Source organism: Crinia signifera, chromosome 5 (genome assembly GCF_055691185.1).
Source record: "Crinia signifera chromosome 5, ASM5569118v1, whole genome shotgun sequence".
Lineage (NCBI taxonomy): Eukaryota > Metazoa > Chordata > Amphibia > Anura > Myobatrachidae > Crinia > Crinia signifera.
This window is the reverse complement of record NC_139221.1, coordinates 158,329,320-158,343,248: the sequence shown is the minus strand read 5'-3', so window position 1 is coordinate 158,343,248 and position 13,929 is coordinate 158,329,320. Positions and strand designations below refer to the sequence as shown.

General features: G+C 57.8%; 1 long non-coding RNA gene across 16 annotated transcripts in view; it reads right to left on the bottom strand.

The window, feature by feature from the left end:
- The window catches only part of LOC146080668 (uncharacterized), a 121,560-nt gene that overhangs the window by 22,705 nt on the left and 84,926 nt on the right, over positions 1 to 13,929 (bottom strand). For 15 of the 16 annotated variants that reach the window (XR_014474941.1, XR_014474939.1, XR_014474934.1 and 12 more), the window contains 2 exons: positions 4,870 to 4,983; positions 1,050 to 1,163 (listed from right to left, as the gene is read on the bottom strand). This is a non-coding gene — a long non-coding RNA (uncharacterized LOC146080668). The remainder of the gene's footprint in view (positions 1 to 1,049; positions 1,164 to 4,869; positions 4,984 to 13,929) is intronic. The other variant, XR_014474937.1, reaches the window with a different exon arrangement.

The following is a 13,929-nucleotide window of genomic DNA, read 5'->3' as shown; positions in this document are numbered from 1 at the left end:
ACCCACTCTCACCCTGTGTCTTCAATCACCCCGTGTCCTCTCACCCTGCACCAACCCTCTCTAACCCTGCATCCTCCCTCACCCTGCACCAACCCTTAATCAACCCCCTCTCACCCTGCATCTTCCCTCACCCTGCACCAACCCACTTTCACCCTGTGTCTTCCCTCACCCTGAGTCCTCTCACCCTGTACCAACCTTCTCAAACCCTGTATCCCATGCCCCCCTGCACCAACCCACTCTCACCCTGCATCCTCCACCCCCCTTGACCAACCCCCTCTAACCCTTAATTTTTCCACCCCCCTTGACCAACCCCCTAAACCCAGCATTTTCCCTCAACCTGCACAAACCCCCTCTCACCCTACAACAACCCACTTTCACCGTATCTTCCCTCACCCTACACCAACCCTCTCAAACCCTGCATCTTATGCCCCTTGCAACAACCCACTCTCACCCTGCATCCTCCACCCCCCTTCACCAAACCTCTCTCAATCTGCCTTCTCCGCTTCCCTTCACCAACCCCATCTCACCCAGCATTTTCCCTCACCCTGCACCAACCCCCTCTAACCCTGCATTCTACACCCCACTTCACCAACCCCCTTACACCCTACACCAACCCACTCTTACCCTGTGTCTTCTCTCACACTGCATCCCACGCCCCCCTGCATCAACCCCCTATCACCCTGCACCAACCCTTTCTCACCCTGCATCCTCCGCCTCCCTGCACCAACCCCTGTCACTCTGTTTCCCATATCACCCTGCATCTTCTCTCCCTGCACCAACCCTTTCTCAACCTGTGCCAACCCCCTCTATCTTTGTGTCCGCCGTCACCCTGCATCCACCGACACCCTGCACTACGCCATCTTCTCTCACCCTGCAGCCCCCTCTTACCCCGACTCTTCTCTCACCCTGCATCTTCTCACCCTACACCACCCACCTCTCACTCTACAAACTCCAGAACCTAAAAACATAATGTATGGAAGAGAGTCTATAGCAAACATACATATTTGATAAATATGCATGTATGCCAGGAAGATTTTATCGCGCCTCACCTGTTGTTTGTAGCTGCTCCTGCCATTGGACCTTTAGAATATGACATCACAGTAGTCCAGAGATGGAGCTGGCTAAGTTGTTGACATTACAATTCCTTTGAGGAGAAGTCTGACCTGAAATAATAGAAAAGGGGCGCGATAATATGTTCATGACATACATGCATATTTATTTTTACTGTGTCTTACATCTATCTCATCCCTGCACTCTCCCTCACCGTGCGTCTTCCATGCCACCCTTCGTCTTTCATGCCACCCTGCACCATCACCCTTCTCACCCTGTTTCCTCCGCCCCCTCTCACCATGCAAATTCCCTCACCCTGCACCAAACCCCTCTAACCATACACCAACCCACTCTCACCGTGCACAAACCCTATCGAACCCTGCATCCCATGAATCCCTGCACCAACCCTCTCACCCTGCATCCTCCAACCCCCTTCACCAAACCCCTCTCACCATGCATCCTCTGCCCCCCTGTACCCACCCCCTTTCACCCTGTATCCTCAGCCCCCTCTCACCCTACATCTTCCCTCACCCTGCACCAACCACCTCTCACCCTGTGTCTTCCCTAACCCTGTGTCCTCTCGCCCAGCACCAACCCTCTCTAACCCTGCATTTTACGGCCCCCTGCACCAACCCCCTCTCACCCTGCATCCAACACCCCCCTGCACCAACCCCCTCACCCTGCATAATATACCCCCTTCACCAAAACACTCTCACCCTGCATTCTCTGCCCCCTGCACTAACCCCCTCTCACCCTATGGCCTCGGCCCCCTTCACTTACCCCATCTCACCCTGCATCTTCCCTCACCCTGCACCAACCCCTCTCACCCTACACCAACCCAATCTCACCCTGTGTCTTCCATCACCCTGCAACAACCCTCTCTAACCCTGCATTCCATGCCCCCCTGCACCAACCCCCTCTCACCCCGCAACAACCCCTGCTCATCCTACACCAACCCACTCACCCTGTGTCCTCTCACCCTGCACCCACCCTCTCCAAATCTACATCCCATGCCCCCCTGCACCAACCCCCTCTCACCCTGCATCCTTCACCCCCCTTCACGAATTCCCTGACGCCCTGCACCAACCCTCTCTCACCCTGCGTCCTCCACCCCCTACATCAACCCCCTCAAACCCTGCATCTTCCCTCACCCTGCACCAACCCACTTTCACCCTGTGTCCTCTCACCCTGCACCAACAGTCTCAAACCCTGCATCCTATGCCCCCCTGTACCAACCCACTCTCACCCTGCATCCTCCACCCCCTTCACCAACCCTCTCGCACCCTGCAGTCTCCTCGTCCCTTCACCAACCCCATCTCACCCAGCATTTTTCCTCACCCTGTATCAACCTCCTCTAACCCTGCATTCTCCTCCCCCTTGACCAACTCCCTCTGACCCTGCATCTTCCACCAACCTGCACCAACCCCCTCTCACCCTACACCAACCCACTCTCACCGTGTCTTCCCTCACCCGGTGTCCTCTCACCCTGCACCAACCCTCTCAAACCCTGCATCCTATGCCCCCCTGCACTAACCCACTCTCATCCTGCATCCTCCACCCCCCTTCACCAACTCTCTCACCCTGCATTCTCCAGCATTTCCCTCACCCTATAGCAACCCCCTCTAAACCTGCATTCTCCACCCCCCTTCACCAACCCCCTAACACACTACACCAACCCTTTCTCACCCTGCATCCTCCGCCTCCCTGCACCAACCACTGTCACCCTGTTTCCCATATCACCCTGCATCTTTTCTCCCTGCACAAATCCCTTCTCGCCCTGTGCCAACCCCCTCTAGCCTTACATCCTCTGCCACTCTGCATAAACCACCTCTCACCCTGCGTACTCCACCCCCTTCACCAAACCCCTCTCACCCTGCAACAACGCCCATCTCACCCCGAGTCTTCCCTCATCCTGTGTCCTCTCACCCTGCACCAACCCTTTCTAACCCTGATTCCCATGCCCCCACGCACTAGCCCTCTCCAACCCTACATCCTCCACCCCCCTTCTCTAAACCCCTCTTATCCTGCACCAACCCTACCTCATCCTGCATACTCCACCCCACTGCACCAAACCCCTCTCACCCTGCATCCTCTGCCCCCCCTGAACCAACCCCCTCTCACCCTGCGTTCTCCACCCCTTCATCAACCCTCTCACCTTGCACAATCCCACTTTCACCCTGTGTCTTCCCTCACCCTGTGTCCTCTCACCCTATACCAATCCTCTCAAACCCTGCATCCTATGCCCCCCTTCACCAACCCCTCTCACCCAGCATTTTCCCTCACCCTACACCAACCACCTCTCAACCTGCATCCTCCGCGCCCCTCCTCTGCACAAACCCCATTTCATTGTGTCCTCTGCCCCCTCTCACCCTGCATCTTCTCTCACCCTGCACCAACCACCTCACCCTACACCAACCCACTCTAACCCTGTGTCTTCCCTCACCCTGCATCAACCCCCTCTAACCCTGCATTCCACACCCCCCTGCACCAACCCCCTCTCACCCTGCAACAACCCCTGCTCCCCCTACACCCACCCCCTCTCACCCTATGTCCTCCGCCCCCTTCACTTACCCGCTCTCACCCTGCACCAACCCTCTTCCTGAACCAACCCCCCTCTCACCCTACACCACCCCAAACTCCCCCTGTGTCCTCCCTCACCCTGCACCAACCCTCTCTAACCCTGCATTCCACGCCCCCATGCACCAAACCCCTCTCACCCTGCATCTTCCCTCACCGTGCACCAACCCCTGCTCACCCTACACCAACCCACTCTCACCCTGTGTCTTCAATCACCCCATGTCCTCTCACCCTGCACTAACACTCTCTAACCCTGCGTCCTCCAACCCCTTAATCAACCCCCTCTCACCCTGCATCTTCCCTCACCCTGCACCAACCCACTTTCACCCTGTGTCTTCCCTCACTCTGAGTCCTCTTACCCTGTACCAACCTTCTCAAACACTGCATCCCATGCCCCCCTGCACCAACCCACTCTTACCCTGCATCCTCCACCCCCCTTGACCAACCCCCTAAACCCAGCATTTTCCCTCAACCTGCACCAAGCCCCTCTCACCCTACACCAACCCACTCTCACCGTATCTTCCCTCACCCTGTGTCCTCTAATCCTACACCAACCCTCTCAAACCCTGCATCATATGCCCCCCTGCAACAACTCACTCTCACCCTGCATCCTCCACCCCCCTTCACCAAACCTCTCTCAATCTGCCTTCTCCGCTTCCCTTCACCAAACCCATTTCACCCAGCATTTTCCCTCACCCTGCCCCAACCCCCTCTAACCCTGCATTCTAAACCCCACTTCACCAACCCCCTCACACCCTACACCAACCCACTCTCACCCTGTGTCTTCTCTCACACTGCATCCCACGCCCCCCTGCATCAACCCCCTCTAACCTTGCATCCTCAGCCCCCCTTCACCAAACCCCTATCACCCTGCACCAACCCTTTCTCACCCTGCATCCTCCACCTCCCTGCACCAACCCCTGTCACTCTGTTTACCATATAACCCTGCATCTTCTCTCCCTGCACCAACCATTTCTCAACCTCTGCCTACACCCTCTATCTTTGTGTCCTCCGTCACCCTGCATCCACCGACACCCTGCTCCACGCCATCTTCTCTCACCCTGCAGCCCCCTCTTACCCCGTGTCTTCCCCCACCCTGCATCTTCTCACCCTACACCACCCACCTCTCACTCTACAAACTCCAGAACCTAAAAACATAATGTAAGGAAGAGAGTCTATAGCAAACATACATATTTGATAAATATGCATGTATGCCAGGAAGATATTATCGCGCCTCCTCACCTGTTGTTTGTAGCTGCTCCTGCCGTTGGACCTTTAGAATATGACATCACAGTAGTCCAGAGATGTAGCTGGCTAAGTTGTTGACATTACAATTCCTTTGAGGAGAAGTCCGACCTGAAAAAAATAGAAAAGGGGCGCGATAATATGTTCATGACATACATGCATATTTATTTTTACTGTGTCTTACATCTATCTCATCCCTGCACCCTCTCTCACCGTGCGTCTTCCATGCCACCCTGCACCACCACCCTCTCACCCTGCGTCTTCCCCCACTCTGCACACACCCCCCCCCCCTCATCCTGCATCTTCCCTCACCCAGTGTCCTCTAACCCTGCACCAATCCCCTCTAACCCTGCATCCTCCGTCCCCATGGACCAGCCCCTTCTCACCGTTTCCTCCGTCCCCTCTCACCATGCAACTTCCTTCATCCTGCACCAAACCCCTCTAACCATACACCAAATCACTCTCACCGTGCACAAACCCTATCTAACCCTGCATCCCATGAACCTCTGCACCAACCTTCACCCTGCATCCTCCACCCCCCTTCACCAAACCCCTCTCACCAGGCATCCTCTGCCCCCCTGTACCCACCCCCTTTCACCCTGTATCCTCAGCCCTCTCTCACCCTACATCTTCCCTAACCCTGCACCAACCACCTCTCACCCTGTGTCTTCCCTAACCCTGTGTCCTCTCGCCCAGCACCAACCCTTTCTAACCCTGCATTTTACAGCCCCCTGCACCAACCCTCTCTCACCCTGCATCCAACACCCCCCTGCACCAACCCCCTCACCCTGCATAATATACCCCCCTTCACCAAACCACTCTCACCCTGCATCCTTTGCTCCCCTGCACTAACCCCCTCTCACCCTATGGCCTCCGCCCCCTTCACTTACCCAATCTCACCCTGCATCTTCCCTCACCCTACACCAACCCCTCTCACCCTACACCAACCCAATCTCACCCTGTGTCTTCCCTCACCATGCATCTTCCCTTACCCTGCAACAACCCTCTCTAACCCTGCATTCCATGCCCCCCTGCACCAACGCCCTCTCACCCTGCAACAACCCCTGCTCACCCTACACCAACCCACTCACCCTGTGTCCTCTCACCCTGAGCCCACCCTCTCCAAATCTACATCCCACGCCCCCCTGCACCAACCCCCTCTCACCCTGCATCCTTCACCCCCCTTCACGAATTCCCTCACGCCCTGCACCAACCCTCTCTCACCCTTCACCCCCCTTCACGAATTCCCTCACGCCCTGCACCAACCCTCTCTCACCCTGCGTCATCAACCCCCTCAAACCCTGCATCTTCCCTCACCCTGCACCAACCCACTTTCACCCTGTGTCCACTCACCCTGCAATAAACCGTCTCAAACCCTGCATCCTATGCCCCCTGCACCAACCCACTCTAACCCTGCATCCTCCACCCCCCTTCAGCAACCCTCTCGCACCCTGCATTCTCCTCATCCCTTCACCAACCCCATCTCACCCAGCATTTTTCCTCACCCTGTATCAACCCCCTCTAACCCTGCATTCTCCTCCCCCTTGACCAACTCCCTCTGACCCTGCATCTTCCCCCAACCTGCACCAACCACCTCTCACCCTACACCAACCCACTCTCACCGTGTCTTCCCTCACCCGTTGTCCTCTCAACCTGCACCAACCCTCTCAAACCCTGCATCCTATGCCCCCCTGCACCAACCCACTCTCATCCTGCATCCTCCACCCCCTTCACCAACTCTCTCACCCTGCATTCTCTGCTTCCCTTCACCAACCCCATCTCACCCAGCATTTCCCTCACCCTACAGCAACCCCCTCTAAACCTGCATTCTAAGCCCCCCTTCACCAACCCCCTAACACCCTACACCAACCCACTCTCACCCTGCACCCACCTTCTCCAAATCTACATCCCACGCCCCCCTGCACCAACCCCCTCTCACCCTGCATCCTTCACCCCCCTTCACGAATTCCCTCACGCCCTGCACCAACCCTCTCTCACCCTTCACCCCCCTTCACAAATTCCCTCATGCCCTGCACCAACCCTCTCTCACCCTGCGTCATCAACCCCCTCAAACCCTGCATCTTCCCTCACCCTGCAACAACCCTCTCTAACCCTGCATTCCATGCCCCCCTGCACCAACCCCCTCTCACCCTGCAACAACCCTTGCTCACCCTACACCAACCCACTCACCCTGTGTCCTCTCACCCTGCACCCACCCTCTCCAAATCTACATCCCACGCCCCCCTGCACGAACCCCCTCTCACCCTGCATCCATCACCCCCTTCACGAATTCCCTCACGCCCTGCACCAACCCTCTCTCACCCTTCACCCCCCTTCACGAATTCACTCACGCCCTGCACCAACCCTCTATCACCCTGCGTCATTAATCCCCTCAAACCCTACATCTTCCCTCACCCTGCAACAACCCTCTCTAACCCTGCATTCCATGCCCCCCCTGCACCAACCCCCTCTCACCCTGTAACAACCCCTGCTCACCCTACACCAACCCAATCACCCTGTGTCCTCTCACCCTGCACCCACCCTCTCCAAATCTACATCCGACGCCCCCCTGCACCAACCCCCTCTCACCCTGCATCCTTCACCCCCCTTCACGAATTCCCTCACGCCCTGCACCAACCCTCTCTCACCCTTCACCCCCCTTCACGAATTCCCTCACGCCCTGCACCAACCCTCTCTCACCCTGCGTCATCAACCCCCTCATACCATGCATTTTCCCTCACCCTGCACCAACCCACTTTCACCCTGTGTCCTCTCACCCTGCACCAACCGTCTCAAATCCTGCATCCTATGCCCCCTGCACCAACCCACTCTCACCCTTCACCCCCCTTCACGAATTCCCTCACGCCCTGCACCAACCCTCTCTCACCCTTCACCCCCCTTCACAAATTCCCTCACGCCCTGCACCGACCCTCTCTCACCCTGCGTCATCAATCCCCTCAAACCCTGCATCTTCCCTCACCCTGCAACAACCCTCTCTAACCCTGCATTCCATGCCCCCCTGCACCAACCCCCTCTCACCCTGCAACAACCCTTGCTCACCCTACACTAACCCACTCACCCTGTGTCCTCTCACCCTGCACCCACCCTCTCCAAATCTACATCCCACGCCCCCCTGCACCAACCCCCTCTCACCCTGCATCCATCACCCCCTTCACGAATTCCCTCACGCCCTGCACCAACCCTCTCTCACCCTTCACCCCCCTTCACGAATTCACTCACGCCCTGCACCAACCCTCTATCACCCTGCGTCATTAATCCCCTCAAACCCTACATCTTCCCTCACCCTGCAACAACCCTCTCTAACCCTGCATTCCATGCCCCCCCTGCACCAACCCCCTCTCACCCTGTAACAACCCCTGCTCACCCTACACCAACCCAATCACCCTGTGTCCTCTCACCCTGCACCCACCCTCTCCAAATCTACATCCGACGCCCCCCTGCACCAACCCCCTCTCACCCTGCATCCTTCACCCCCCTTCACGAATTCCCTCACGCCCTGCACCAACCCTCTCTCACCCTTCACCCCCCTTCACGAATTCCCTCACGCCCTGCACCAACCCTCTCTCACCCTGCATCATCAACCCCCTCATACCATGCATTTTCCCTCACCCTGCACCAACCCACTTTCACCCTGTGTCCTCTCACCCTGCACCAACCGTCTCAAATCCTGCATCCTATGCCCCCTGCACCAACCCACTCTCACCCTTCACCCCCCTTCACGAATTCCCTCACGCCCTGCACCAACCCTCTCTCACCCTTCACCCCCCTTCACAAATTCCCTCACGCCCTGCACCGACCCTCTCTCACCCTGCGTCATCAATCCCCTCAAACCCTGCATCTTCCCTCACCCTGCAACAACCCTCTCTAACCCTGCATTCCATGCCCTCCTGCACCAACCCCATCTCACCCTGCAACAACCCCTGCTCACCCTACACCAACCCACTCACCCTGTGTCCTCTCACCCTGCACCCACCCTCTCCAAATCTACATCCCACACCCCCCTTCACCCCCCTTCACGAATTCCCTCACGCCCTGCACCAACCCTTTCTCACCCTTCACCCTTCTTCACAAATTCCCTCACGCCCTGCACCAACCCTCTCTCACCCTGCGTCATCAACCCCCTCAAACCCTGCATCTTCCCTCACCCTGCAACAACCCTCTCTAACCCTGCATTCCATGCCCCCCTGCACCAACCCCCTCTCACCCTGCAACAACCCCTGCTCACCCTACACCAACCCACTCACCCTGTGTCCTCTAACCCTGCACCCACCCTCTCCAAATCTACATCCCACGCCCCCCTGCACCAACCCCCTCTCACCCTGCATCCATCACCCCCCTTCACAAATTCCCTCACGCCCTGCACCAACCCTCTCTCACCCTTCACCCCCCTTCACGAATTCCCTCACGCCCTGCACCAACCCTCTCTCACCCTGCGTCATCAACCCCCTCAAACCCTGCATCTTCCCTCACCCTGCACCAACCCACTTTCACCCTGTGTCCTCTCACCCTGCACCAACTGTCTCAAACCCTGCATCCTATGCCCTCTGCACCAACCCACTCTCAACCTGCATCCTCCACCCCCCTTCACCAACCCTTTCGTACCCTGCATTCTCCTCGTCCCTTCACCAACCCCATCTCACCCAGCATTTTTCCTCACCCTGTATCAACCCCCTCTAACCCTGCATTCTCCTCCCCCTTGACCAACTCCCTCTGACCCTGCATCTTCCCCCAACCTGCACCAACCCCCTCTCACCCTACTACAACCCACTCTCACCGTGTCTTCCCTCACCCGTTGTCCTCTCATCCTGCACCAACCCTCTCAAACCCTGCATCCTATGCCCCCCTGCAACAACCCACTTTCATCCTGCATCCTCCACCCCCCTTCACCAACTCTCTTACCCTGCATTCTCCGCTTCCCTTCACCAACCCCATCTCACCCAGCATTTCCCTCACCCTACAGCAACCCCCTCTAAACTTGCATTCTCCGCCCCCCTTCACCAACCCCCTAACACCCTACACCAACCCACTCTCACCCTGCACCCACCCTCTCCAAATCTACATCCCACACCCCCCTGCACCAACCCCCTCTCACCCTGCATCCTTCATCCCCCTTCACGAATTCCCTCACGCCCTGCATCAACCCTCTCTCACCCTTCACCCCCCTTCACGAATTCCCTCACGCCCTGCAACAACCCTCTCTCACCCTTCACCCCCCTTCACAAATTTCCTCACACCCTGCACCAACCCTCTCTCACCCTGCGTCATCAACCCCCTCAAACCCTGCATCTTCCCTCACCCTGCAACAACCCTCTCTAACCCTGCATTCCATGCCCTCCTGCACCAACCCCCTCTCACCCTGCAACAACCCCTGCTCACCCTACAGCAACCAACTCACCCTGTATCCTCTCACCCTGCACCCACCCTCTCCAAATCTACATCCCACACCTTCCTGCACCAACCCCCTCTCACCCTGCATCCTTCACCCCCCTTCACGAATTCCCTCACGCCCTGCACCAACCCTCTCTCACCCTTCACCCCCCTTCACGAATTCCCTCACGCCCTGCACCAACCCTCTCTCACCCTGCGTCATCAACCCCCTCAAACCCGGCATCTTCCCTCACCCTGCACCAACCCACTTTCACCCTGTGTCCTCTCACCCTGCACCAACCGTCTCAAACCCTGCATCCTATGCCCCATGCACCAACCCACTCTCACCCTGCATCCTCCACCCCCCTTCAGCAACCCTCTCGCACCCTGCATTCTCGTCGTCCCTTCAATAACCCCATCTCACCCAGCATTTTTCCTCACCCTGTATCAACCCCCTCTAACCATGCATTCTCCTCCCCCTTGACCAACTCCCTCTGACCCTGCATCTTCCCCCAACCTGCACCAACCCCCTCTCAACCTACACAAACCCACTCTCACCGTGTCTTCCCTCACCCGTTGTCCTCTCACCCTGCACCAACCCTCTCAAACCCTGCATCCTATGCCCCCCTGCACCAACCCACTCTCATCCTGCATCCTCCACCCCCTTCACCAACTCTCTCACCCTGCATTCTCAGCTTCCCTACACCAAACCCATCTCACCCAGCATTTCCCTCACCCTACAGCAACCCCCTCTAAACCTGCATTCTCCGCCCCCCTTCACAAACCCCCTAACACCCTACACCAACCCACTCTCACCCTGCACCCACCCTCTCCAAATCTACATCCCACGCCCCCCTGCACCCACCCCCTCTCACCCTGCATCCTTCACCCCCCTTCACGAATTCCCTCACGCCCTGCACCAACCCTCTCTCACCCTTCACCCCCCTTCACAAATTCCCTCACGCCCTGCACCAACCCTCTCTCACCCTGCGTCATCAACCCACTCAAACTCTGCATCTTCCCTCACCCTGCAACAACCCTCTCTAACCCTGCATTCCATGCCCCCCTGCACCAACCGCCTCTCACCCTGCAGCAACCCCTGCTCACCCTACACCAACCCACTCACCCTGTGTCCTCTCACCCTGCACCCACCCTCTCCAAATCTACATCCCACGCACCCCTGCACCAACCCCCTCTCACCCTGCATCCATCACCCCCCTTCACGAATTCCCTCACGCCCTGCACTAACCCTCTCTCACCCTTCACCCCCCTTCACGAATTCCCTCACGCCCTGCACCAACCCTCTCTCACCCTGCGTCATTAACCCCCTCAAACCTTGCATCTTCCCTCACCCTGCAACAACCCTCTCTAACCCTGCATTCCATGCCCCCCTGCACCAACCCCCTCTCACCCTGTAAAAACCCCTGCTCACCCTACACCAACCCACTCACCCTGTGTCCTCTCACCCTGCACCCAACCTCTCCAAATCTACATCCCATGCCCCCCTGCATTAACCCCCTCTCACCCTGCATCCTTCACCCCCCTTCACGAATTCCCTCACGCCCTGCACCAACCCTCTCTCACCCTTCACCCCCCTTCACGAATTCCCTCACGCCCAGCACCAACCCTCTCTCACCCTGCGTCATCAACCCCCTCAAACCCTGCATCTTCCCTCACCCTGCACCAACCCACTTTCACCCTGTGTCCTCTCACCCTGCACCAACCGTCTCAAACCCTGCATCCTATGCCCCCTGCCCCAACCCACTCTCATCCTGCATCCTCCACCCCCCTTCACCAACTCTCTCACCCTGCATTCTCCGCTTCCCTTCACCAACCCCATCTCACCCAGCATTTCCCTCACCCTACAGCAAGCCCCTCTAAACCTGCATTCTCCGCACCCCTTCACCAACCCCCTAACACCCTACACCAACCCACTCTCACCCTGCATCCCACGCCCCCCTGCATCAACCCCATCTCACCTTGCATCCTCAGCCCCCCTTCAACAAACCGCTATTGCCCTGCACCAACCCTTTCTCACCCTGCATTCTCCGCCTCCCTGCACCAACCCCTGTCACTCTGTTTCCCATATCACCCTGCAACTTTTCTCCCTGCACAAACCCCTTCTCGCCCTGTGCCAACCCCCTCTAGCCTTGCATCCTCTGCCACTCTGCATAAACCACCTCTCACCCTGCGTACTCCACCCCCTTCACCAAACCCCTCTCACCCAGCATTTTTCCTCACCCTGTATTAACCCCCTCTAACCCTGCATTCTCCTCCCCCTTGACCAACTCCCTCTGACCCTGCATCTTCCCCCAACCTGCACCTACCCCCTCTCACCCTACACCAACCCACTCTCACCGTGTCTTCCCTCACCCGGTGTCCTCTCACCCTGCACCAACCCTCTCAAACCCTACATCCTATGCCCCCCTGCACCAACCCACTCTCATCCTGCATCCTCCACCCCCCTTCACCAACTCTCTCACCCTGCATTCTCCGCTTCCCTTCACCAACCCCATCTCACCCAGCATTTCCCTCACCCTACAGCAAGCCCCTCTAAACCTGCATTCTCCGCACCCCTTCATCAACCCCCTAACACCCTACACCAACCCACTCTCACCCTGCATCCCACGCCCCCCTGCATCAACCCCATCTCACCTTGCATCCTCAGCCCCCCTTCAACAAACCGCTATTGCATTGCACCAACCCTTTCTCACCCTGCATCCTCCGCCTCCTTGCACCAACCCCTGTCACTCTGCTTCCCATATCACCCTGCATCTTCTCTCCCTGCACAAACCCCTTCTCGCCCTGTGCCAACCCCCTCTAGCCTTGCATCCTCTGCCACTCTGCATAAACCACCTCTCACCCTGCGTACTCCACCCCCTTCACCAAACCCCTCTCACCCTGCACCAACCCCCATCTCACCCCGAATCTTCCCTCATCCTGTGTCCTCTCACCCTGCACCAACCCTCTCTAACCCTGATTCCCATGCCCCCCTGCACTAACCCTCTCTAACCCTACATCCTCCACCCCCCTTCAATAAACCCCTCTAATCCTGCACCAACCTTACCTCATCCTGCATACTCCGCCCCCCTGCACCAAACCCCTCTCACCCTGCATCCTTCACGAACTCCCTCTCACCCTGCACCAACCTTCTCTCACCCTGCATCCTCTGCCCCCCTGAACCAACCCCCTCTCACCCTGCATTCTCCACCCCTTCATCAACCCCCTCACCCTGCACCAACCCACTTTCACCCTGTGTCTTCCCTCACCCTGTGTCCTCTCACCCTGTACCAATCCTCTCAAACCCTGCATCCCATGCCCCCCTTCACCAACCCCTCTCACCCAGCATTTTCCCTCACCCTACACCAACCACCTATCAACCTGCATCCTTCGTGCCCCCCCTCTGCACAAACCCCATTTCACCGTGTCCTCCGCCCCCTCTCACCCTGCATCTTCTCTCACTCTGCACCAACCACCTCACCCTACACCAACCCACTCTAACCCTGTGTCTTCCCTCAATCTGCATCAACCCCCTCTAACCCTGCATTCCAAGCCCCCCTGCACCAACCCCCTCTCACCCTGCAACAACCCCTGCTCTCCCTACACCAACCCCCTCTCACCCTATGTCCTCCGCCCCCTTCACTTACCCGCTCTCACCCTGAACCCACC